Genomic DNA, 27,177 nt, shown 5'->3' on the forward strand with positions numbered 1-27,177 from the left:
TTTGCAGACAACTGTTTTTAAAGTTTGTCTTCTCATTAGTGTGGGTTTGAGGAACACAATATTTTCATCGGAGGAGCTGGTGCAATGTGTGTCATTTCTTAATCTTTTCCCCTTCCCTGTCCTTCCTCTCCCTTCCCCCTCTCCCCTTTTCTAGATCTTCTTCCCATCTCCAAAAGGTCTGTCTACATTCCTTTTTCCTAGCATTTATATTTTATTTTCTTCTTTATTTATACTTTGAGTTTCTGGTACAAGGGAAACAATGTGATATTTAATCTTTTGTGTCTGCTTTATTTCAGTTAGCATTATGGTTTCAGGGTGCATCCATTGTCCTGCAAATGACTCAAATTGAAGATTTTTTATGGCTGAATAATGCACCACTATGTCTATGTAACACAGTTTCCTTATCTATTATCTGTTGCTGGACATGCAGACTGTTTCTAAGATTTAGTTATTTTGAGTTGTGCTGCTGTAAACATGGATATGTGTGTATCCCTGTAATATGATGTCTTTAACTCTTTTGGAAAATATCCAGAAGAGATATAGGTGTGCTTTTTGTTTGTTTGTACCAGAAACTGGGCTCAGGACCTCACACTTGCTAGGCAGGCACTGTGCTATCCCCAGCCTCAAAAGAGATGTAGTTAGGTCAAATAAAATTTTGATTTTTAGTTTTTAAGGAACCTCCATACTGATTTGCATAGTGATTGTACTAGTCTACATTCTCACCAGCAAAATAGAAATGTTCCTTTCCCCCTACAACCCTTACAGCTTTTGTTGTTTTGAGTTTCTTTATAGACTAAGCTGGAATCTGAATGTTTTGATTTGCATTCATGTACTTACTGGCCATTTGTACTTCTTGGGAGAAATCTCTGCTCTTTAAATTGCACATTATTAATTGGGTCTTTTATTTTTATGAGTGTAATATTTTTAATATTCTAGATGACTCCTCTATCTGAGGCAAAATTTTTTCCCATTCTGTAGGTTGTCTCTTTACTCTATTGGCTACTTCCTTTGCAAAAGTTTTTAAATGTAATATAGTCCCATTTGCTCATTCATGGTATTATTTCTTATGCAATTGGGATTTTGTTGAGAAAGTTGTTGCCTATGTCTATGTCATTAAAAGTTGTACCTATTCGATTTGAAAACTAAAACTAGACCCATGCCTATCACCATGTACTAAAATAAAATCTAAATGGATCAAAGATCTGAATATTAAAACAGAAACACTAAATCTATTGGAAGACAAATTGGGTAAAAACCTTGAAGACATAGGAGTAGGTAGAGAACTCATGAACAGGACTCAAACCGCACGGGAAATACTTCCCAGAATCAATAACTGGGATCACCTCTTATTAAAAAGTTTCTGCATGTCAAAAGAAATCTCCAGCATAGTGAAAAGAAAACCCACAAACTGGGAAAAAAATCTTAGTGAACTGTCCCTCAGACAAAGGACTTCTGTCTAAAACATATAAAGAATTTAAAAAAATCAGACCCCCAAACTTCAAAGATCCAATCCAAAAATGGGCTTCTGAGATGAATACACACTTCTTAGATGAAGAAATACAAATGGCAAATAAATACAGGAAAAAATGTTCATCATCATTAGTCATTAGAGAAATGCAAATTAAAACCACACTGAAATTTCATCTCACTCCTTGAAAGAATGGCCAGGATCAAGAAAACCACTAACAACAAATGCTGAAGAGGCTATGGGGAAAAAGGAACTCTCCTGCACTGGTGGTGGGAGTATAGATTGGTGCAACCATTGTGGAGGTCAGTCTGGAGATTCCTCAAAAAGCTGGGATTGGAAGTCCCATTTGTTCCAGCTATTCCACTTCTAGGTGTATTCCCAGAAGAACTGAAAACATCATACCACAGTGATATATGTGCACCTATGTTTATAGCAGCACAATTTGTAATAGCCAGATCTTGGAAACAACCCAAGTGTCCATCAACTGAGGAATGGATAAAAAAACCGTGGTATTTTTATACAATGGAGTACTACTCAGCTATAAAGAAGGATCACATTGAGATATTTATAAATAAATGGGCACAGCTTCAGACCATACTCATCAGTGAAATAAATCAAACTCACATGTGTAAATACCAAGTAGTTTTCCTAGTGTAAGAAATGATTCAAATATATAAAAGTATGTGGTAATCATGATTCCCCATTATGTGGCTTTGAAGCCTTATAAAATTTTCACTCATTAATTGGAATGGCTTTATTCTGGGCTGTTTGATATTACTGCCTGTGATGAAATTAACAGCTATTTTGAAGAAAATAAGACATCATAATAGCTAGTGCTGATTTAATATCATCTTGTTTTGAAATCCCACCAAGCTTTTGTTCTTTTGTCTCCATTGGCTTTATCATGTTGTGTCTTATTGGATTTTATTATATGTGATAGTATAAACAAAAATTTTATAGGCAAAGAGATAATATAGAAACCACTGTTCAATTTCTGTTAGCTAGTTCTAAATATCCTGTAATACTTTCATTCTCTTGAATGGTTTCACACGGTCTTGATATGTTTGATGCTGTAGTATACGAAGTTATACTCAAATATTTTAAGGAAAGAGACACTATGGTAACTACTATTATGTCAGGTTATCTGGTAGTGAAACACTATGTTGCTTAAATTGTTCTGTTCTGATCTGTGTTGTTTTGTTGTTATGTACTCTTTTATCTTAATCTCCCCCTTTTTTTAAAAAAATTATTTTTTTAATTAAGGAAAAAATAAAAAAAATTAGCAGGATATACTATAGTAACTTTTTTGATTCCCTATTAACTTGATTTGAAGCCCTGTATTGCGCTCACCATCTTGTTTTAACTGATTTTATTCTATTCTGTTTTGTTTGATAGTATCAAATTTGAGGGTATAGGCAACTACTTTGAAGGCAATAAGATTCACTATGATGCTCATTCTGGTTTGACTATTATCTTCTTTTGAAGTCCTGTAAGGTCTCCAATGTTTAGGTTTTATTGGTTTTGTTCTGTATGTTTTGTTCAATTCTATTATACTTGATGATATAGGCAACTCTTTTTAAGATAGCAAGAGGTATTATGATAACCATTGTTGATCACCTTGTATTCTGTTTTCACAACATGTACTATGTCCATCCTTCTGTTCTAACTGACTCTGTTTTGTTTTTTCACATTTGGTTTTATTCTCTTCAAAAAAAGTAATAAGAACTGTGGAAATAATAAAACCCAAAATGTGAAATTGTTATTGTAAAAAAGAGAGGAAAAGAAAGTGCTCTAAAGGATATAACTGCATGTATATTTAAGTCTGTAAGATAGAAAATCATATTACAAAGTTTTTGTTGGATCATTGAACAAAACTATTTGCAATCTCACTGTTTGAATGTCCACTTTGTATGCTTTAATTTTATAATTTGAACAACTATTTCTAAGATGACAATATGTAATCTATTAACTAGTGATTTCTTACTGTTTATTTTTTTTGAAATTCTGTATTACTTGTACCCTTTTACTGTTTTGTTCTCTTTAAATAAAAAAATAAAAAAAGATTGCTTCTACTTTAACATTTAGATCATTGATTCATTTTTAATTTATTTTAACAGAGGGTGTGAAATACAGATCCAGATTCACTTTCCTGCATATGGACAACCAGTTATCCCAGCACTACTTGTTAAAGAGACAGTGTTTTCTCCAGAATATGTTTTTGCCCATTTTATCAATGATTAGATGAACGAACATGCCTGGGGTTGGCCATGCAGCCTCTATTCTGTTGCACTAATCTGTGTGTCTGGGCCACTTACATGCTGTTTCTATCAGTGCATCTTTGCAATGTAATTTGAAATTCAGAATTATCATGTCTCCTGTTTTGCTCTTGTTGCCTGGGATTGCATTAGCTATTCAGAGTCTTCTGGTTCCATAAAAATTTTAGGATTATTTTTTCTCATTCATTGAAGAATGCTTCTGGTGTTTTGATTAGTTGACAGTATTGTTTCTACCCATCCACCCACAGGAGGTATCTTTCCATTTTCTAGTGTCCTCTTCAATCTCTTTTTTCAGAATATCATAATTTTTTTCAAAAGGTTTTTTACTTCCTTTGCTAGATTAATTCCTAAAAATTTAAATTTTTGAAACTATTTGAATGTCATTCTTTTCCTAATTTCTTTATTGGTAAGTTCATTGTTGATATATAGGAGCATTATTTATTTTGGCCTATTTATTTATATCCTACTTTTTGTAATAAGTAGAAGGTTCACCATCTAAAATAATGATGTAAAATTATAGTATAGAAAATAGATGGACCAGTAGCTTGGTCCATCTATTATTACCAAGTATTATGTATTATGCATAGTTGTATGTGTTATACCTGTATATTGCCCACAGCATTGTAGGTTTGTTTACATTGCCACAAACATATGAGTAACTCATTGAGCTATGATTATCAATTTATGGGAGTAATTTTCAGTTCTGTTATAATCTTAGAGGATGACCATTGTATAAGCAGTCTATTTTTTGAGAGAAATGTTATTATGTGAGGCATGAATATATATCACTCCTTTGCTGAGTGTAGGATAACCATGCTTACTTCACAGCAGATTATTAATACCACTGACTTTTCATAAAAATTGTGAAATGTGTTAATGACAATATGTTTAAAAGGCAGTATTCCACAAAGTGTTTCAAATTTCTTTTTAGTTGATGCCTTAACATTCATGATTATCAAAGTTCCATGTCATAGACATATAAAACTTACTATCACATTACTAATAATATCATGTTCTCAATATTTACTGATTGCTCTGAAAATACCGATAGGTCTCTAACAAAGTTACTGAAGGGAAATATGTTCATTCATGCAAGAAAGGGGGTACAAGTTTGTGGTTAGTTAAGTACCTAAAGTAGAAAAATGCACATTGGCAAAGGAGCATGCTTTTAAACCAGAGGACACAGAAGAGCTAGGAGGCTGGAGAATGAAAAGCCTACCATCTCTGACCAGATCAGCCATACTACACTAGAATACATTCCGTGTCCTAATATCTCCTAAATCTCAGGAATGAGTGTCTTTTGCTTCTCATAACAAGCCCCCGATGAGTGTGTGTTAAAGGAGTGGTTTTTATTAGGCCTCTCAGGAACGTCAGATGGGAGCTGGAGGAACCGACCATGTGAATAGGGAGTCAGAATTTCCAGTCCTACCTTTGGACTTGATACAGGAAAGAAGGATTGAAGATTGAGTTTGGCCACTAATGGTCAGCAATTTTAGTCAATTATTCATATGTAATGAAACCTCCATTCATAAAACACTACATGTTAAGGGCCGGGAACATAGCTCAGTGTGCAGTGCTCGTTTTTCTACCAGGAGTGGGGTCCTGGGTTGTATCTCAGCACTATAAGAAAAAAAAAAAAAAAAAGCTAAAGAAAACCACCTAAATTGTGGAATTCACAGATCTTCTAAATTGGCAAATATTTTGTGTTGAGACATTGGTGCACCCTGATTCCATAAGGACAGAGGCTCCTGCATTCAGAATACTTTCCTTGCAATGTAAGCATCTCATTTATCCATTCACTGTATCCTTTGTAATAAATATAATGCCAGTATATCACTGACCTGTGTTCTATGAGTCATTAGAGCAAATTATTGACACTTGTGTAGAATAGCCCCATCTTCGAGAGAAGAAAGAAAGGAAAGAGAAAGGAAAGCTGGGCTTCTCACAGCCTAAGGATTCACACGATCATCAGATTTGGCGGGGTGCTGAAGACATTCAGTCACTAACAGTCCCCATCCATCAGCCTCCCCAAATTCACAGACCACTGAGACTGTTGAATGACTGGTGGCCCATAGCACTGCCTGTTTGCTTCTAGTTCTGATTACTACGGTATAGTAAACCGTCCCAAAACTTAGTGGCTCAACATAGCAACAAGTGTTTTATTTGCTTGTAAACCAGCATTTGTAGTAGGAGCTGTTCTTGTTCCACATGTTCTTGTTCCAACAGCGGGTTTTGAATGGAAATGAAGGATCCAGTTAGCTCCAAAATGGTGTCAGCAAACGCCTTGAAATGAGGGCCTCAGCTCCACCTCACTCCTGTCTCTTTGTAGCTACTTAGGCTCCCTCACAGTAGGGAAGTCGGGTGCCAAGAATCTATGCTCCTGGAGCAGAAAGGAGAAGCAGCTAGTCCCTTAGAGACTGAGACCAGAAAACTAGGAAGCAAGAGTACAGTTAGGAATTTCTCAGAGCCAAAGAAATTTGAGAATGATTAGAGCATAGAGGCAGGGATGGATCTGGGCCGGTACGCAAATCATTTTGAAAATCAAGTGTAATAGGTGGCCGTTCATAAGTAAATACATATTACTATATACATTTGAGAAAGATCAGTGTTGTTTTTCCATAGAAGGAAGAAGGCAGACAGACAGAGTCTGAGATAAACAGAGAGAGAGAGAGAGAGAGAGAGAGAGAGAGAAACATACAGCTTGGCCTGAACTAGCAATACAGAGATTTTTATAGAAGGCCAGGTAAACAGGTCTTGATGCTTTAATATTGGCGCACATAAATAAAAATGGGAGAAATCAAGAGTGGCTCTGAGGCTTTTTGTTTAATGGTGAAGACATTTACAAGGATGGGAAATAAAAACAAGACTGAGGCCAGAAGCCCGCACAGTGTCACTAAGTCTAGGCACGCACTTACAGAACCTGTCCTCATTCAGAGCAGGGGGACAGAGCTCCCACCTCTCCGTAGCAGATGAATTAAAGAACTGTAGCCAAACTTAATCCGCCATATCCCTCCTCTGCCCATTAGGCCTCTGTGAAATCAAAGAGTGAAATTGGATTATCTCTGAGGTTGCTGCTAATCCTGAAAGGCTAACAACCACTGGTTCTGATGAATAATTTGCTCAAGGACTTCAGTCCTTTGCAGGCTGCTTGTGGTGACAGCTGAACTCAGCAAACCAGACAGACAGAGCTCATGGGGCAGCACGGGCTCTGAGAACTCAGGTTTCTCTAAACTCACTGCTGGTTTTCTCTGTAAAGCCAAAGCATTCCTAGAATCTGACAGCAGCTGCCCTGAGGGTTTCTTAACCATCTGCATCATTCTTGCCCTGTCTCTCTGGGGCAATAACTCCTATACTAAGCACACAACAAGAAACGTCAAAGAGAGATGAGCAAACCTCACAAGTACAATGAAGGGTTCAAGAGTGGGCTCTAGATGCAGCCAGTCTGATTCCAAAGTCTCCTGGCACTGCATTCTAACTATGAGGGCTTGGGCAGAGTGATTTCACCTTTTTAAATTTTATTTTTCTGCTTTCAAAATGGTAAAATAAACAGTACCTCCTTCATAGAATTGTTGCAAGCATTACATGAGATAAGGCACATAAAGTAGTGAGCACAGAGTCCACTCCATAACAGGCACTTGATAAACATTAGCCACAATGTTTATTAAGTCATAATGCAATGGTCAATCTGGCCATTGTTTTTCCAGGGTTTTCCAGAGGTTCAGAGGATGGATCTTGCTACAGCAAGAAAAGGCTCAGGACTGCCGTTCACAGTAAGTCTGGCCACAGACCACAAGCTCACAGGGAAAGGAGGCTGCATTACTGTAAGCAGCGCATCATGATGCCTTTCCATTTTTGATGGCTCCACTATCGATGAATGTCTCATATCCTAGGCGATGTATACCTTGGGGAGATTTGTCTTGTGTCTACTATGATTCTACTGGATGTGGGAGCTACATGTGTGAACAAGGCAGCTAAGCATTCGCTCTCACGGACAGTCTATTCCACCATTCTATCCTACTTTAAAAGGCACACCTTTCAAGGACACAGGGGCCTTTGGCTGACCTACACCCAGCTGCCTGTACCTTTAGCCCCACTTTTTAGCATCAGCACCTTTCTCTGACACCTGAAAGCAAGCCGGGTAGCATCTTTCGGGGTGCAATTTAGGAGAAACTGTGTCCACTGTGGATAACACTGGAGTGGCCATACGGGGTATTTTGCTGATGCACTGAAGTGCTGTTTCTCAGTGTTATTACAAAACTGCCAGCTTGCGTCTGGAGAAACTCAAAACACAAACAAGCGGGCCTTGTTTGCTTTTCAATGCAGTACTGTAGCGCTGAGTTCAGGCAGGCGGCTGCCCCAGTGATGACGTCTTGTAATAATAACCCTGCTGACTCCTTCAGGAGATGCCCATAGGGCTCCACTGCTTCCTGCATAAGAAAGAAAAGCAGTGTGGAATAGAAGGGGAGGAATTCAGACGTGAAAGAATCAGGTAGCAAACTACCAAAGCCTGGGCACTTTGGTGGAGGTGAGCTCTCAGGAAAGGAAGGATGCAGGCAGCTTGGCTGTGGCTGTGTGTGCAGGTCCCTCGTGGACACACACGCTCTGCCTCTTCCGCAAGGCTTCTCCTCTTGGACTACTCACCTTCTTGCTGTGTCTCTGTCTGCAGGTCCTAATAAGGGGAAGCAGCCAAGATCTCTGCCCTGAGGCTTAGCCTACCTGTTCCAGAGCCTTCTGCTCATCTCTACCCAAGGGCCCAGGGCCTTTCAGATGAAAACTTCAGTTAAGAGTTATGTCTGCCTTTTAAAAAGTTGTTGAAGTTTAACCTCTAATACCTGTGAAGCTAATCTTCTTTGAAAATCAGATTTTTGCAGAGGTAGTTAAGAACCCTTAGGGTGAGCTGTGATCTACTATGACTGTCCTATAAGAAGAGGAAAACCAGTGCCACATAAAGATAGACATCGAGGGGAGCACATGTGACAGTGGAGAGAGGCTGGCAAGACACAGCTGCAAGTCAAGGAATCCCCCAAATATTTTACCCACCAACAACAACTAGGAAGAGGCAAACAGAAAGGGGTGGACTCTCCCCTCTAGGGTACACACCAAGTATGGCTCTGGTAGCATCTTGATTCCTGGCCACCAAAACCATGGGAAAATAAATTTTTTCTTGTTTTAAAGCATTCAGTTTGTGAATTTTGTTCTGGTAGCTGTAGAAAGTGATTATATTCAGCAGAGTCCAAACCAAGTTCACTGTTTTCATTTTTCTCATACTAACTTCCCTTTCAGTATTTTTTTTGTTGTTGTTACTGTAATGAAACAAGTCAGCCAACTGGAAATTGTAGGGCCATTCTGACCACCCCTCTCCTCCTCCCCCAGGACATACAGCACCCCCACAGCAACCTGACCTCCTTGTGCGTCACCCATCTCTTCTCCACTGGCCACACCGTCTCTGCCCTGGTTCTTCAACAGCAGATGCTAGTAACCCTCTTTCTTTAACGCTCCTGCCCACTCTCTTCTATCTGATGTCATCTCCTGTTCCCATGCAAATCCCTCATGGCACAAGGCTGCTCAAAAGTTACCTCAGCGTCCCTCTTCCATACAAGCCCCCACCGCACCCCCAGGCAACTCCCTGCAGGACTTTTGCAAATGATTTGGTTTCAGAGTAACCACCCCTGGTTACCTCCCCTGACTATCTTTTGTATACTCCTTTCCCTAACCTTGAACTTCATGCTCCAGAAGTGCTAACTCTCTTGAGGTTTGCAGAGTGTGTCACACTCTTTCATGCTACTGTGCCCTTGCAGAGGCAGCCTGTGTTTTGGAAACATCACTCCGTGCCTTTCTTTTGCTGGTGAATGTCTATTCATTCTTCATGACTTTGATTAAAAGCTTCCTCTCTTGTGAACCCTTCCAGACTTTCCCCAGGCAGTTTTGAGCAGCTTAAGTTCCTACTGTCTCGCAACATTAATTATGTGTTTGTGTTATAACTGGGCTGTTGACATGCCTGCCTCTCCACCGCCCCATTTCGAGGGCACAGATGATGTTTTCTTTGTATCACTAATGTTTGGCATTCAGTCCTTTACTTCTTGTTTATTCATGTAACAAATGTTTATTGTATTTAGCACCTACAATGAGCCAGACAAGGCGCTGGGGACATAATAAGAACCACTATGCCTGCCTCTTGGAATTTAGGGTTCCTTGGAGGCTATAACTAGAGAAAACTCTGGTTATAGAGGAGGCTACTGGTGCCTCTCAGGGAGACAGGGACAGGATGCTGTGGGAAGAGCTGGGGGGCCAGGCTGGTTTGCTCAGCCCTGGAGATGCCCATGGGAACTGAGGTCAAGGTGACTGGGCAGGGCAGCCTGGTGTCAAGAACCTCCTGGTCCTGCGAGCTGGAGAACAAAGCAGCTATCGATCCTCACATACACCACATGGAAAGTCACCCAGTGAGTGGAGTTTATTTGGAGGGCTTAGTGAGTCCCCAGGCATGGTGTAGTTACTTTGTCATTTTTTCCCCTATTAATGTTGCCTTTATCCAATTGCCTTCTGTTTTAAAAATTGTTATGATAAGCAAAACAACAAATATACATGGAAGAAGCTAGAAATCACTGCCTCTCACTTCTGCATCTTGAAGCAATTCATACTGTTGAACTAAACTTTTTTGGTTGTTCTACTTATTTACAAAAATCAACAGCATACATATTTTTCCATAACTTGGTTTTTGTACTTAATATTTATACTTAATGCCAGGCATGGTGGTGCATGCCTGTAATCCCAACAGTTGGGAGACTGAGGCAGGAGGATCACTGCAAGTTCGAGACCAGCCTGAGCTACAAAGTGAACTCAAATCCAGCCTGACCTGTATTAATGAGACTCTGTCTCAAAAAGACAAAAAAAAAAATTTTTTTTACTTAATATATTAGCATCTCCATGTGAACGTCTTGATAGCTAACTTGTTTGTTTTTGCTAGGGCTGGTGCTGTCACATCCCACAGTGTGGAGGCTGTGTTTCTTGAACCTTTTGATTGTTAATAGATAAGCCTGTGTTGCCTAAGGTTTTGTCACAACAAACAACGCTTCTCCAAACACTCTCATGAATATACTGCCAAGCGTGAGGCTTTTGTACTCACTGAAATGACTGCCCAAAATGCAGTTGCTGAGCTAATGAGCATGGATTTTGAATTGTAAGAGACATTGATAGATTATTCCTCCCAGGAGGATATACAGTTCTCACGTCCACCAGCAAGGTTTAGTATTCATTCATTCTTCTGCGCTCAGTCTGATCCATGATCTTTGTGAATGGATCTTTTTAGTTTTTGCAAATTTGGTGAATAAAGAATTAAATCTTACTGTCTCTGGCAAATCTGCTTTCTACTTAAATCTTCCTTTCCTCCTCTGTGAATTGACTGTATATTTTCTTATGTCTCTATTCTTTGCCATTGCTACCAATTTATATGAGCATTTTCTGTATTAAGGATAACATCCCTTGTAGGTGCTGCAAATATTTGTATTTAATTTTTGCAAGAATTATTTGCTTTTCCCCATTTTTCTATTAGTACATGATGCAGTATACAATGAATGCATTCTTTGTGGAGAATTGGTACATGTACATAACACATCTTAATTTTCCCCCTTGTTATATCTCTTGGTTCCTTTCCCATTTGCAAAAGATCTATCACCCTATTTCCTATTATCTTTCTTTTATTATGCTTTTTATTTATAGTTTTGGTTTCTCGTGAAATTTGACATTTTAAGTTTTTGTGTCTGATTTATTTCACTTAACATTTTGATCTCAAGGGATATCCATTTTCTTACAGACGACTCAAGTTTAATCATGTTTATGGTCTAGTAGTATTCCACTGTGTATTAATACCACATTTTCACTATCTATTCAACTGTTGATGGAAATATAGGCCACTTACAAGATTTATGTTATGAATTGTGCTGCTATAAACATGGTAATGCATATACCACTATAGTAAGAAGTCTTTAACTCTTTGGGAAAGGTACAAAAATATCTGGGCCAAAGGAAATTTCTACTTTTAGTAGTCGTTTTGAGAATCTCTATGCTGAATTCCATAATGGTCGCACTAGTTCACATTTCCACCAACAATATAAAAGTATTCCCTTGCCCTGCATTCTCACCAGCATTTTGCATTATTTGATTTCTTGATGATAGAGAGTCTTTCTGAAGTAGGATGAAATCTGAATGTTTTCCTGACTTGCCTTTCTCTAATAGCCAGAGATGTCTGACATTTTTCTGTGTATTTTCTGATGATTTGTATCCTTCTGAGAAGAATACAAAGGTGTCTATTCTTTCCAGTTGCCTATTTTTTGATGGAGGTCTTTTATTGAGGGGTAATCTTTTTAACTCTTCCTGTATTTTAGATATCAGTCCTCTGTCCAACGATGAGCTGGCAATTTTTCCCCATTCTGTAGGTTGTCTCTTCACTGTGTTAGTTTTCTTTGCTGTGTAGAAGATTTTGTATTTGATATGACTCCACTGATTGGTTCTATGAGCTATTTCTTATCACTGGGGTTCTGAAGACATAACTTTACACCTTCAAGAATGTTACCCACTTTATCTGCCAGTAGATTGTTTCTGTTTCAACATTAAGGTCTTTGATCCATTTTTATTTTAGCTTAATATATAGTGAGATATATGGATCTGGATTCAATCTTCTGTGTGTGGATAGCCTGTTTTCCCAGCACCATTTATTAAATAGGCTATGCTTTCTCTAGTGTATATTTCTGACCCCTTTGTCAAAGATCAGACAGCTTATTACGTCTGTGATCATTTCTGCATTCTCTATTTTGTTCCACTGATCCATATGCTTATTTTTGTGCTAGTACCATGCTGTTTGTATCACTATGGCTCTGTAATATTACTTGAAGTCTGAGATTATGAAGACTTCTGCTTCATTCTTGTTGATCAGGATTGCTTTTGCTGCAGTGGGGTTCTCCTTGTTCCACATGAATTTTAGGATTGTTTCCTCCAGTTCTGTGAGAAATGCCGCTGGGATTTTGATTGGGATTCCATTGAACATGTGTGTTGGTTTTGGAAATATGGCCATTTTGACTATAGTCATTTTGCTTACCTAGGGATGGGATAACTTTCTGTTTTCCAAAATTTTCTTTAATCTTTTTCAGAGAACTGTAATTTTCATTGTAAAGGTCTTTCAATTCATTAATTAGATTAGTTCATAAGCCTTTAATTTACTCAATACTATCGGGAATAGTATTGTCTCATTTCTTTTCTCAGTGAGTTCATTATTGGTGTACAGAAAGCTATTGATTTTGGGTATGCTGATTATGTATTCTGCTATACTACTGAATTGGGTTATTAATTTCAGGAATATTTTGATAGAATTTTTGTGTTTTCTAAGTAGAGGACTGTGTTTCTGCAAATCCAACATCTATTCATTAGTTTTAAAAAAACTAAAAATAATTATAGATGCACTTTAACTCAACCTGATAAAATCCATTTATGACAACCTTCTGCTAATATTTTATTAAATGAGAAAAGGCTGAAAACTTTCTCTCTAAAATCAGAAATAAGATAAAGATGTCTGATATCACGGTGTCTGCCCAACATTGTGCTCGAAATATTAGCCAAAATAATCAGGAAAGAAATACAAGTAATACACATAGGAAAGGTCAAATTCAAATTATCATTATTTGCAAATATTTATTTTAGCCTATACTTTGTCTTTTGTTCATGGTATTTTCCTTATAATTTTAAGAAATATGTGGAAACATGTCTCCTGTTTTTTCCTCCTTTATGCTTTTTGAGAATTCCTCCACTATTAAAAATATCCCCTCCATAACAAAATTATACAAACTTTCCACTAGACTCCCCTCAGACATTTTATATATGTATTATGTAGTTTTAGTTAGACCTTTAACCCAAACCCATTTGGGATTTATTTTTGTTTATGGTAAGAGGTGATTTACCTCCTTGTTTTTCCCAAATGGAGAGCAAATTATGTCAATATCTCTTTTTTTAAATCAAGCATAACTTTCCCACTGAGTTGCAGTGTCATTTTTTTCAGATTTTATGTATGTAAACAAACCGTGTCTATTCCTGAATTATACCGTGCTTCAGTGGACCATTCATCACTGGCCTAGAACACATCCTTTTTATGACAATTGTTTCGTCTGAAATTTAATATTTAGTAAGGCAAATGTCCCCTACTTACTTTTTGTACAAACCAACTGTAATGATGCTTTTTAATTAAATTAATCTTGCGTTTCAGAGAGGAAGTGATGAACTATCTTAGCTAATCCTGGATGTCTGCCTGAATGATTGCCCAGTCATCTCAGGAACCCCATTTGCACAGGATCCCACTTCTCTTCCTATCTCCTATCCCAAAGTCCCCCAGAACTTGGGCTCCTGATTACGGTTCTCTCCCCGTTTCTGTCTGAAGTCCAAGGATTGCTTCTCCACAGATCCTCAGTGGTACAGCTGTGAGGTATAGCTGCCCGCCCGGAGCTTTCTTTCTCTTCGTGTCCCTGCCAGTCCTGAGCACAGATGTGGGGGACAACCAGCACTGCACTGCTCACTGTCCCCTCTGCATGTCTGCAGGTGCTCTATGAGACATCCACATGCTGGGCTGCTGTCTAGCACAAACCCTCCCACAGTCTCCCCGCTTCCTGACCACCCCTTAGTTCTCCCCAAGAGTATGCCTGGCCCTCCTTGAGTTGCTCTGACTTCTTCCCCATAGGTACTGTCGATGGTCACCAGAGGAAAATAAAATCAGAATTATGGTGCTATGGGCTGCACTGTGACCCCTTAAAAAACATATAATGAAATCTAACTGCTAGTACCTTAGAATGTGACCTTATTTGGAAATAGGGTCATTTGAGATGAAATCAGTTCCAGTGGGCCCTCATCCGATGTGAAAAGCGTTATTATAAACAGGGTAGATTTGGACACAGAGACAGACACATAAGGAAGACACCAAATGAGAATGAAGGCAGACGTGGAGGTGGGGTTTCTAAAAGCCAGAGGATACCACAGGTATCTTGTGGAGCTAGAGCATGGAGAAATCTCTCTCATAGGCCTCAGAAAGAACCAACATACAGATATCTTGAACTTCCTGTCTTAGTGGTACTCAGTGGTACTTTGTACAGCAGCCCTGGGAAATAAACAACAACAACAACAACAACAACAATAATAATAATAATAAATACAGAATCCCAACACAGATGAAGGTGGGCTGCCTCCCTGACCTGAGCCCCCTGTCTAGTCTTTGCTGAGATTCACTATGCTCTGAAATGGGTTTGCAGCTACAAGGACCTTGCCCTCAGAAGAGCTTTGGCTTAGATCTAACAAGCAACTCAGGCTCCCCATTACCCCTCCCGGCCTGGCCCCAACGCAGAAGCAGGCCCGAGAGCTTTGCCTTCCTGATAGACAGCTCTGCGCTCAAGCTTCAGCGGTTAGGCAGGAAACAAGTGGTTTGCAAAAGAAGCGTGACACACAGAGGTTTCCGTGACTTGGCCTCCTGTTCCTCCCTTGTTGTCCGTCTTCCTCCACTGCACAGGAATCCTTGAAGTGTGTGGAGATGAGCTGTGGACATTCATTAGGACTATGTCAGATCTTTCCTCCTGATGCCCCAGTGCCCACGTGGCTCAGTGTCTGCCTGCCTCAAAGCAAAACAGGATGCATGACAGCCAGGTACACAGGAGACTCCTGGTGCTGAGCTGCCCCCTGTGTGGGATTCAGCAAGCAGCCACTGAATCAGGACCCAGAGGACCTTCTAGGAACCAAGCCAGCCCTGAGTTGCTGTACATTCCTGTCTTTGTCATGTGGACGCTGCATTCTTTCTCATTGTCTTTAAGCTCAAGGTTACCAAGCATCAACCACCAGAGCAAGGCTTCCAAGTCTCCTTGCACTGCTGCTCAGTCCTGGCAGCTCCTTACAGCCACAGACACAAAGGAGGTTTAAACCGCCCCTGGCAAGTCTCCCTGGAATTCCCAACCAGCCTCCCCCACCTCAAATCCCACGAGAGCCTCAGACTAAACTCGGGAAACCCTGCATTTAAAATGGATCTCTTTCTCCGATCCTGCCGCAGCTCCTTCTGTGACTTGTGAAGGGAGGGAAAAATGAAAACTTAAAGCTCCAGTCCAGAAACTGGGAACCCACATACGGGAAACAGCGCTAAGGAGGGGAGTTGCCAGAGTCGGGGAGGAACTTGGAGAGACACTGGGGACTTCAGAGCAGGAAATGGCAAGAGAATTTTCTGCACTGCGGCCCAACTTGGCTCTTGTAAAGAACCCCACTACTCATTAACTGGCCCTAAAACTTGCTAAGTGAAAAAGAAAAATAAAATAAATGAGCTCATTAAATCTGGAAGAAGGGAAGACCTGGAGGCTTAACCAAGGGAACTCCCAACACCCACTTAGATAAACAAGGGGGTACTGGGCACAATTAGGCTCATTGCCAAGGGTAGGGGCTGGTCCCTCCAATAAGGAACTGAGCCATGCTGTAGCCCTAGGTAGGGCTCAGTTGTTTCCAGTTCTGCAGAGAACCACCACTGCGCCTACTAACACAGGCTAGTCGTGTGGTTTCCCAACCCAACTGGTCATCTCTGGTCAACCGATGGGCAAATCATTTGGGAAACAGCGTTGAAAGTTCCAGGGGCATGATGAATTCTTAAGAGGATCATAACTTCAACCAGACAGTGGTAACTAACTTTGAGTCACCAACATAGCCTCTGGTTTGTTTTAACAAAGGCTGTTTACCATCATCCATCCATTCCTTCACCGAGCATCCCTGCTTACCGGCATCACCCAGGAGCTGCCTGTGCTGGATGCCACCTCTTCGGGCTGGACTCAGCAGTGTTGCCCCACGACCTTGTCCAGGTTCCTGCCCCACGAGCACCATCCAACTTCACCCCCTGACCGTGCTCCCTTTGGTGGGGAGGTTCTGCAGACCCCCTCTTTTCTCCTTGTTGTTGAACAACTGGGTTTCTAATCATCCCTGGTATCAGACTTCGACCTGAATGAAGAATTCCCCTCCCAGCACTGTGGCAGAACAGCCCTCTACAGACAATTCCTGCTGCACTGATGCCTGGGTAAGAACAAAGGACACAGAAGAGGGTGCCAACCCTCCTGAGGCCCGCATACCAGGAAGGAAACCTTTTTTCAGAGGAGGCAGCTCCGCTCTGCGGACTTTCCCCAGATAGAGTGAGGCTGCAGGGGCAGGCAACTCCAGGCATGGTGCTGTGGAGGAGGCCTAGAGGTGGGGGAGAGCACCCCAAAGTAACAAAAGCTTCACCCCTGCCAAGTGGAAATGCTCGAGTTCACTCTGTGTTTCTTGCTCCTACCCACTGATTCTCTCTTCCCTAGGGGCTTTATTTCAGAATGGTTTTCATGACAAACACAGAAAAAGTTATCATTTGCCTAAACTTGATTCCCAAAGAACCATGCACTACGGCAAGATTTACTCTCAGTTCCCTTCATTTCATCATCTTCTAATGCCAGCATCATTTTCAAAAGGCAACATATAATCATGGGAAGACGGTGAGTTTTAGAATCTAAAGATCTTAAATTTCTAATTCCACTAACAACTCTCTGTGTGCTACTGGACTGGTTACTTAACCTCTCTGAGCCACATTTGTCTCACCTGTTAAATGGGTGTGATACTGTTTACTAAATAATATGGTCATGACGATTAGCAATAACACACAAATGTGCTGCATCGAGCCCATGTTCAGATGGAAGCTAATCTTACCCAGATTGCCATTTTATTATCTCATCCTGGAAGCCTCAGACTCCCTTCACTGCCTGGCTTCTCCTCAACGTGGGCGGGTTGTGGCTTCATCCCCAGGACTCTCTGTGACTGCCATCCTGCAAAAAAAAAAAAAAAAAACAAAAACAAACAAACAAAAAAAACCACTGGGTTCCCCACTAGGGCACCCTGGCTAAGTCTACCCCTTGTGCTTTGCCAACTAATTGTCATGCATGAACAGGCCCTTGGAATCCAAAGTCACTTCCTTAAACAGCCAGCAAGGTCAAGTAGCTACTGCACCTCAAATGTGCTCCCACAGGTCTGCTCCCAAGGTCAACGCTACCGAATCTAAAAGCACGTTAGACACATTCCTTACTCTCTATGAGGTAAGATGACACGGAAGACTGAAACTTAAATTTGCAATCCTGTTCTCTGGTGAGAAACATGCGAAAGATCTGAAGAGCAGGACAGAAAACTAACTTGTCATTAGCAAGGATGGAGGGACGGGATGGTCCTCGAGTCTCCCAGAGAGTCCCCAGACCCTCGTTCTCAGAAGCCTAGATGGAAGGCAAGCAGCTAGCCCCGTGGTCCAGGAAGGGGAGGTGATAACAGGACTCTATTGTGCCTGAAGTTGAAACAAAGAATCCCAGCAGCCCGCGCTGCCCTGAGGCTCCAGGGACCAGCTGGCACCTGGACAGCAGCTGTGAAAGGAAACCGGGTGCAGAATCAGCTGAGTGCAGCCTCGTGAGCTCCAGTGGGAGTCACTCCTGGCTGAGGTTACCACTGAGGGAATGGGGTCATCTTCCCTCCCAAAGCTTCAGCGACTGTGCCCAAGGCGGACAAAAGCTGCTTTGTGGGGGCCGAGGGGCGTCCAACGGCGCCACCGTGCGGCAGTTCTGGGCAGCTCGCCTCGCGCTTCGTGGGCGCACCTGGCTGAAACCCTGACCCTTCTGGGCAGGTGAGGACAGAAAGAGAAGCAGTTTGGGCTAGAACAGGGTAGACGGAGGTTGCTTGCCATGCAGTTGGAAAAACGAGACACACACGCCCACGTTTGCACCCCACGTATTCACTTAGCACTTTCTTACTCTGCTGAATTGAGTCCTGGTCAGTATCTTCACTGGCAGGCTGATTGATGACTGAAAATCGGATGGAGGAAAGACTGCTTGAGCACTTGGGGTCTTCAGGCCCCGGTAGGTTTTCAGGTTCCGACCCAAATAACAGGTGCGGTGGGAGTGCACCAGTGAGCCAGGGAGGGGGTTAAAATCTCTAACCTGATCCCTCGGTCAGTTTTCACTCCAGCCCTATGACAGACTTGTTGGCCACTTTCCCGGTCTCCACCTCTACTGAAGCACAGGAATGGGAGAACGTGAGAGCCCACAGTCTGCAGAACTGTCACAGGAAACTCTGAGGAAGGGTTCTGTGACCCTGAGTACTGTCCCTTCCTGAGACCATGGAAGGGTCTCTCTGAAAGGGGAAAGATTTGCAGTGATATCTTGAGGAAGGACATTACTGAGGTCCCCACACTCCCAGGGGCTGCCTGCTGTGCTCACCTTGCTCTGTGGGGCGGGGCGTGAAGGAACAATACTGATTCACGCAAAGACACAAAGGCCAGGGAACAGGCTGTCCTGGAATTGGGCAGTACTCCCACTGTTCCTCAGAGCAAGCATGTATGTTTCCAGGACCACAAAGAGGTGGAAAAGCCAAGTGGGAGCAGTGGCCAGCCCTGCCTGAGAGTGGTGTGTGTGTGTGTGTGTGTGTGTGTGTGTGTGTGTGTGTGTAGGATGAAGATTGGTGCAGCCTGGGCCATCATCAAACCAAGGGCTTGAGGCGGAGAAATCCAAAGGGACAGAAGGCCCTGCCCGCATCTCACGAACTGTGGGCAGAGGGGCAGGGAAGGGGCCTCAGAAAAACCCACAGATGCGCCACAGTGAGAGTCCACTTCAGTCACCTGCCCACAAAAGGAAGGGCTGCCTTTCCTCCTAATAATCTTGTCAACCTTCTGAACAAGCTGGGGAAATATGAGCTGAGCAAAGGAGAAACTGATCTGTGGCCCCTCCTGGAAAGCAGTCTTCTTTTGGCCACCTGCTCCAGGTAGGAGGAAAGGATAGGATTGAAAAATTTGCCCCAATATTGGAGATAGAACTTAAGAGCGCTCCACCACTGAAGTGTATCTATACTGTTACAGTGAGGATCTGCAAGGAAAACAACTTCATGCAGGACACATAATTCATAGAGTTTTTAAAAAAATTCTATGTTAAAGGGAATAAAGCATCAATAAAACAAATGAAAACAGTGTTAGGACAGTAGGGAATCTATAACACTTGGGACGTTGCATATTGGTGTCTTCTAGACAGTTGCTTGACTTTACGCTTGCAAAATCTATCAAACAATACAGTTCCTCCCAATCAGTTGGTTGCTTACAGGGTAGAGAAAGGGGCTGTTCTCTCCCCAGCCTGTGCTCTGGCCAGCTTACAGGCATGGCCTTAGCTTCCATCCAGAATTATTTTTATAATAGTTACACAAAGAGTCAAATACAAAAATGTACAATTTCAGGAAATCTGTCCACACACTAAAGACCCACAGAATTCAGCTGGGGGTATGATCCTATGGCAATGTCCTACATGAGTTCAGCTGAAGACCTAGAGCCCATGAGAATGCCCCCCAAGAGTCCAACTGGAGGCCTAGAGCTCACAATAATGCCTCAAGTGTGCAGATCTGTGCTGGGAAGGCACAACAGTCAGCAGTAGAAGCTAGAAAGTCTGTGCCAGTAGGCTAAAGGATCTGCACTGGAGCCAGGAAGTGATGCTCAAAGTTAGGACCAGAGCTCCCCAGACAAGTACCACAGCCATCCTCAGTGACAACAAAGTCTCAAGCTCCTCTGAAGATGAGCTCAACCAAATGCATATCAGGAAGCCAGCAGGACAAGCTTCTGCTAGAGCCTGCACAGCACACCATCTTTCCTTCTGGAGCCTGAGAGCAAAGCTCCAAATAAGGACCAGTGCTCCCCAAAAAGTACTACACTCATCCTCAGCCACATTGAGGTGCTGAGCTCCACAAATGATGAGATGAGAACATTCAAGTTCTATCTGGAAAGCCAGCATGACAAGCTCTTCCAGAACTAGTAGCATCAACTTCTTCTTCTCCAATTCTCCTTTATATGTGGTTGGCAACAATCCTCAGGAGGGCTCTCCACACCCAGTAGCATGCTGATTCAGTTCAGCTGAGTGTTACAAGTTGATCGATAGTTGTCAATCCATCACATTCACTTTCTCTATCTATCTATGTATCTATGTATCTATCTGTCTGTCTATCTATCTATCTATCTATCTATCTATCTATCTATCTCTCTCTCTATCTGTCTATCTAGATCCTCCTGCCAACTTGTGATTCTCCTGTCTCGGCCTTCTGAGTAGCTGGAATTACAGGTATGCATTGCTATGCATTTTGCTCAGCTTTTTCCTCGTGCATTGACCCACACACATGTACCAAGCATCCTGTTCTACTGAGAACTGTGTACATAAGTTGAAGTCAAAAGGGGGCCTGTGCTGGGGAAATGAATGCAGAGAGCTAGTTCTAATGGTGTAGGAAAAGCTGACAAGCCAAGCAAGGGAAAAGAAAGCAACCAAGAAATAAGAGCAGGAGGTTATTATCCCAAAAGTTAAAGGGGCACGAGAAGGATGTGATGTTGTCAGAGCCAGAGGCAGTGGCCACTGGGCAGGAACTAAAACCTTGGAGACAGGGATGCACAGAAGATAAGACCTTGGAGAGGACATGGTCGCCATCAGGGATGCTGCTCAAAGGAGAGAGAGAGAAAGAAATATCCTTGTCTTTTCCCACTAGTTCTTCCCATGGTGTTTCCCACTGGCCAAAACTATCAGGAAGCCAGTTGGCAAGGGATTCTAAGAAGAGCAATCCAAAGGTGGGGCTTTGGGGTGCAGAGCAGAGAAGCCGAAGGGACTTGAAAGCAAACAAGCATCTTCCCAGCACAGGCTGTGTGCTAGTAACTGGGGTGGAAAAATCAAAGCAGACAGTCACATCCCACAAAGCACATGAGTTATACAAATTGTCACAGTGCCACATGGTAAAGGATTAAGGGTTCTGTACAGTCTGGGAGAGTGTAGGAAGTGTATCCAAATTTGCCTACCCAGCAAAGGTAAGTAAATACCCTTGGAAGATGTGATATTCCAGCTGAGACTTGAAGGATGAATGAAAGTTAACTATATGGAAAGCAAAGTGGGTTTGGAAAGACTGTTCCAGGGTAATGTAACCTTTATTGCAAGGAACAGGAAACACTACAACCAATCATTGTTTCCTCCATAAAGAATTTTTTGGCAGCTCCTCATTGTGTATGGGAGAAAAATCTAAGTCCTCTACCAGACAGTATGAGGCCCCGTTCTCCCCTCCCTGAGCTCCATCTCCAGTATCTCTGAGTCTTCAGGAACACAGTATGTCTCCCTATACATAAAGCACTTATGAAGCCCCTTCCATGCATTTGTCCAAGCCTTCCTCCCTCATTTTCCTAGTGAAGTCCACTGCAACCCTCAGCTGCTCTGTGAGTTTCTTTGCCCTCTCTAGACACAGGTAAGCTTCTCTAAGGCCTATGTGCAGTGCATTCACCCATGCACGAGTGAAAATGTGTCTACAGCTTCCAATCCCACAGGACTGTGAATAGGGTCCTCACAAGTAAGGTTGACATACATCTATTACATCCCCCTGAGTGCCTGAAAAGCACCTAGTACAAAGCTGGCACTCAAAAACTAAGAAAGGATGGAGAAAAGAGGACAAGAGAAAAATTGCAATCATGATATGTTGATTTCAAGATCACACTGCCAGGACTTTTCTGTACTTACATGTCTGTTAGCACTCAGAGGGCTTTGTAAAGTACACTATACAGGCATAGGTTTAGACCTTTGTAATTTAATTCTGAGAAAATATTTCTTCAAGGTTGTATTGCGTTTCAGAGTTTACTCCCACATGGGCTTACGCTCAGGGGGATAAAGTAAATGTTCCCCATCTCCACCTGCCCCTAGAAGCCACTGTACAGAACTCATTACTACTGTGCAAAGCTCCGGAAGAATACTTCTGCATATTTGTTTTTTTTTTTTTTTCAAAATACCCAAGCTTCATTAGCTTTCAAAAATTGCAGCTGAATCTAAGGCAAATATCTGACAGGAAAGAAAGGGATGGATCACTGAATATTTGTTACTTGATTTGTCCCCAGTCGCCTCTACCTCAGTCACATTCTTCAGCTTAGCTTGGCGTAGCTTCAGAGCTGTTCAGTCAATGGCTTAAATGTCCATATACGGAGCCTGAGCCAAATGAAGTGGGGAGAAACTGCGTGATTTAACACTTGGCCAACCTCGCAGCTGATGGCAAAGGTGCGTACGCAGTGGTGCAAGAGAATGTCTATGGCCTCAGGTTCATACGTACTTGTTATTTTAATGCAGAGAAAAAGGGGTGGGAAATGTGTAGGTGAATGCGCTGGTTATTTTTCTTCATCCTGAAATTTTCAAGTTTTTAAATAATAAACTTAAATTGTAGATGAAAAAGGAGTAAATTTTTAAATTCAAGCTTATTCAAACTACATGAGATTAAGATATGTATATCTTTTAGTTAATCATAGGTCACCCTTCCTTAATTACAATTTTGATCAAGAAGACTAGACTCGCCACTTTTTGTCATCTGGAAAAATACTACTCCTGTTTTGAGACTTAGTTCAATTTGTTCCACTTTTGGGGTTTGTAAAATAGCAATGCCAGTGTCCCAGCCCACTGTGACCCCTGCCCGTCAGCCATCACTGTGCAGTACTGTAATGGTTTGGTGCTGGACTGGTTCTAGGGCCTTGTGGCGGACAGCACATAACTTTACTATTGCTGGGCACTCCCAGCCTAGCTGGTCCTGAGCTCCTTGTCCTCAGGTTTATTTAACACAATGAATAAATTAATGACCCAACATGTGGATGCATGATCTGGGACACATCATTGTCCCTCAGTGTCCTCAGTATTAAAATGAGGGATATGCTCATCCCTGGAAAAGCTATAAGGAGTCCAAACCACACTTTCTGCCTCCAGTCCACGTTTCGGGCTATTCACTAGTGAGAAAGAACATCCATTTAAGAGTTACTTTGCACAAGCAGTCGAGAGGACTTGTGTGCATGTGTTTTTGTTTTCTTACACCAAGAAAGAATATGATGGCTTTTGAGCCACCAGTCCTTCCCAGAGGTCCCTATTGTAGGCAGACTAATCAGCAAAGCTCTTGTCTCCAGTATCCTACGCATGATTTGGAGGACTGGGCTGTCTTCATCCTCCTGCAGAGAACTGTTTTAAGTTACAAAATTGTTTTCGTTTCAATGGAAAGCTTTCTAAACTTTATTATAAACAAACAAAACAGTGTAAGTAAAGTTTTTCCTCATTTCACACTCAGTAAACTCATTGTGTTTTGCCTTTTTTAGATATTAATTACATATATAAGTGGTAATGATATCTGGCATTCACTTTTACAGCTCTATGATGTACATAACCATTCTGAATATCTGGTATACTTGTGCTCATTAAAGTTTCATAACATTTAGGGGAGATGCTACTGTTGCCATATTTTCCAAGTGGATAAACTGAGGCCAACTGATGCTAAATGAGGGGCCTGTGGTCACAAAGCAAAATATATAAGCCCCAGTGCCATGGCTTGCAAGCCCACATGTCCTGCACAACATGGCATCTATGTACAGAAGAATGTGTGACCGAGAGCACAGGGTACTGACCGTGGGTCCATGGCCTGCATGTGAGGTTTCCATCATGAGATGAGCAAGGGTAAAAATTAAAACAGAAAAAGGGAAACCTCAGACCCACCAACCAATGTAAATGCTCCTCATTCACTTATAACATCCAGTGAAAGGAATGGACAGGTAAGCCTGCCCATAAAGCCACCAGGGAGGTTCCAGTGGTAGTGACAAGAAGGCTGAAGCTAGAAAACGTCTGAATTGTCCATCAAGATTTTAGCCCAACTACACTAACCAGGGCTGTGCACCTCACCTTTCCTTCTAGCATCCCTGAGGCACATCACCAAGGGGTCCTGCCCCCCCTTACATGCACAGCTATGATCAATCATCCTTACAATACTTTAAATCTCTCTGATTCCCTCTAGTCCTGGACATGGTGAAAATTCTCTCACAGAATCTATATGAAGCATTTTCCTCTGGTGAATCGTCCTTCAAAACGCACTCACGTATGACTGTGAAGTTAAAATCCGTGGAAATATTGGGGGGCCGGTACTCCCAGTGCAATGATCAGCTCTCACCTTCTCTCCAGGCTCTTCCTTGTGCCTCGAGGTAGGGTTCATTTGATTGTGCCCATCCATTCATTCGCCTATTCAATGAATATCTGTCGAGTGGTTGCTTTGTTCAGGGCCTCAGCTCTCAAGGGCTCAGCATCTAATGGAAGAAAGCAGCATAAAAAGGTGGTGACAGCTGGCTGTGGTGGTGCACGTCTGTACTCTTTACACTGTGGAAGTGTGAGGCAGGGGGACTGAGAGTTTGCACCCAGCCTGGGCAATAATCCTGTCTCAAAATTGTAAAAACAAGCTTTTAAAGGGCTGGTGATGTAGCCCATTGTAAAGCCCAAGGTCCAATGCTCAGTATTGTAGGAAAAAACAAAAGGTGAAGACTCTGTACAGATACAAACTGTGCAAAGTACTACGAAGGAAGAGCTCATGCAGCTATGAAAAAGGAAACGTGCAGGAAGCCAGTTTAGAAGGAAAAGTAAGAGCTCAGGGCTGAGGAGTAAATTAGGGAGCAGTGGATCTTCTTAACCACAAAAGGAACCGCCAGTAAAAAGCCTGACACATCTGTCCACAAAAAGACCAAAGATAAAACTGGAATAGCAGGCACCAGGCACCAGGAGGGGGAAGGAAGAGGGCCCTGAACAGAGCTTGGGGTCTCCTCCTAATTGCCATGATCAGCAGGGAAAGGATTTGAGCCAAAGAAGTAACTTGAGAAAGAAAAACACCAGCCTTGCCCTCTGGGAATTCACCACAGTGTAATTAGATTACGGGCTCCAGAAACTTTAATTAGGCTTTGGTAAAATGATGAGAACACAGAAATCACACTAATGCTTTACTAGAGGGCTTGGGGAGATATAATCAGGTTGACACTAACTACTTTGAGAATTCCATGTTCTGTTCTGGCTATTACCCTTCTCAGTAAAGATATGGAAAGAGCAAGTTAGGAGATATTTATGTTCCAGGAACTATTGGAGCAGAAGGAATTCAATGCACATGCCAAGTGGGGGGAAGAGTTTCTTTAAGTTTAAATGGATTCAATTCTTTTATTATTATTATTATTATTATTATTATTATTATTATTATAAATTAGCTCCTCTGCTCAGTTTTTATTGACAAGGATCAAGATGCTTAGTGGTGGCGGAGGTGTTTGCTCAGCTCATACAATCATGAGGCGCCCCAGGGTTTGATCCCCAACACTGCAAAAAAAGAAAAAAATATAAAAAGGTTTATGAGATACTCTTATTTTCCACAACAATAATGCTTTCATATTTGTCAATATCTGTTATGGATTAACAACTGGTGATCAACCTAATGCCAGTGAAATTAAATCAGCATGGTGCTGAGCATAGAGGTTCTACCTGAGGAAAGTTGCCAGCATAAATAGAGACATGGAGAAGGGCGGCTTTGAGGCATGGAGGTGTTGAGGCACTGTGGGTTCTCCTATGAGTTGCTGTTTGAGCTGTTGATTCTCCTGGAGAAGCTCTGGGCCTTACATTGAGCATTGCTCCCTGGCTCCAGAGGGGAAGACCTGTGCCAATTGGTCTCCAGGATGAACTCGTTACAGGCTTCCTGGCATGTACTCAACTGTTTTGTTTATTATTGGAGGAGCTCGGAGCCTCTGTGTTGCTGAGGATGGTGCTTTTCAGGACAGCCCTGGTCTTTATTATGAGCATGACTTCTCGGCTCCAGTGTAGAACCTCAACCTACCAGCACAGTTCCTTCATCCTGCTGGCATGGACTTTCTAGCTTTTATCGCTCACTTTTGGGCCCTCACAACGCAGATCTGTAAAAGAGACTGGTGTGAGTCCTTCTCGTGGGCTCTAGATCTCCAGTTGGACTCGTGGGAGGCACTGTCATGAGCTGAAGGACTTCATCTGGACTCACGTGGGGCATTGCTGTGGGATTCAGGCCCTTGGCTAAATATTCTATGTCCTTAGTGTTGTGGATACATTTCCTGCATTTTCTTATGTTAACTCTGGGTGACCATCATAAACAATATTATAAATTCCATGTCTTGATTTTAATAGTTCTCCTCACAACCCCTGACTATGACATTATCTTTGTTCTTTTAACCCATAAATTGACAAATGTAAAGCACAAGGGCCAAATCTTGACCACAACCTATCTTCATGCAATGCAAGCTCTTCAGCCACATCTTTCTGTTCTGTATCCTGTTGCTTTGCTATCTGGGGCCTCGCTGACCTTGGAGGAACTTCCTTTCCCATGATAGCCAGTTCCTAAGGGCAATAAACACCCATGAACCTGAGTTTTCAAATACAAACCAACCACCACAGTCCACAGTCCCAACCGCTTCCTTTACTTCAGGATTCTATCTACCTCCCCCAATTACTCCAGGGTTAGATGTCAAAAAATGAATGACAACTCCTACAACCTAGAGTCCAGGGATCCTGTTGAGCTTTATGGTGCAAGTCC

General features: G+C 42.1%; 1 long non-coding RNA gene across 2 annotated transcripts; it reads right to left on the bottom strand.

Annotated features, from left to right (window-relative positions):
- Window positions 1–7,379: 7,379 nt before the first annotated feature.
- On the bottom strand, window positions 7,380–25,381 carry LOC111756553 (uncharacterized). Of its 2 annotated transcripts, XR_010040681.1 has the most exons (4): window positions 24,763–25,381; window positions 17,950–22,969; window positions 17,473–17,588; window positions 7,380–15,306 (listed from the first exon to the last, which is right to left on the bottom strand). It is a non-coding gene; the product is annotated as an uncharacterized LOC111756553 (long non-coding RNA). The 2 variants fall into 2 exon arrangements; XR_002790986.2 differs by having other exon boundaries at window positions 17,950–25,381.
- Window positions 25,382–27,177: the final 1,796 nt, after the last annotated feature.

The sequence above is a fragment of the Cavia porcellus genome, unplaced genomic scaffold, assembly GCF_034190915.1.
Source record: "Cavia porcellus strain 051 isolate PalLab524CR breed Dunkin Hartley unplaced genomic scaffold, mCavPor4.1 scaffold_18, whole genome shotgun sequence".
NCBI classification, from domain to species: Eukaryota; Metazoa; Chordata; class Mammalia; order Rodentia; family Caviidae; genus Cavia; species Cavia porcellus.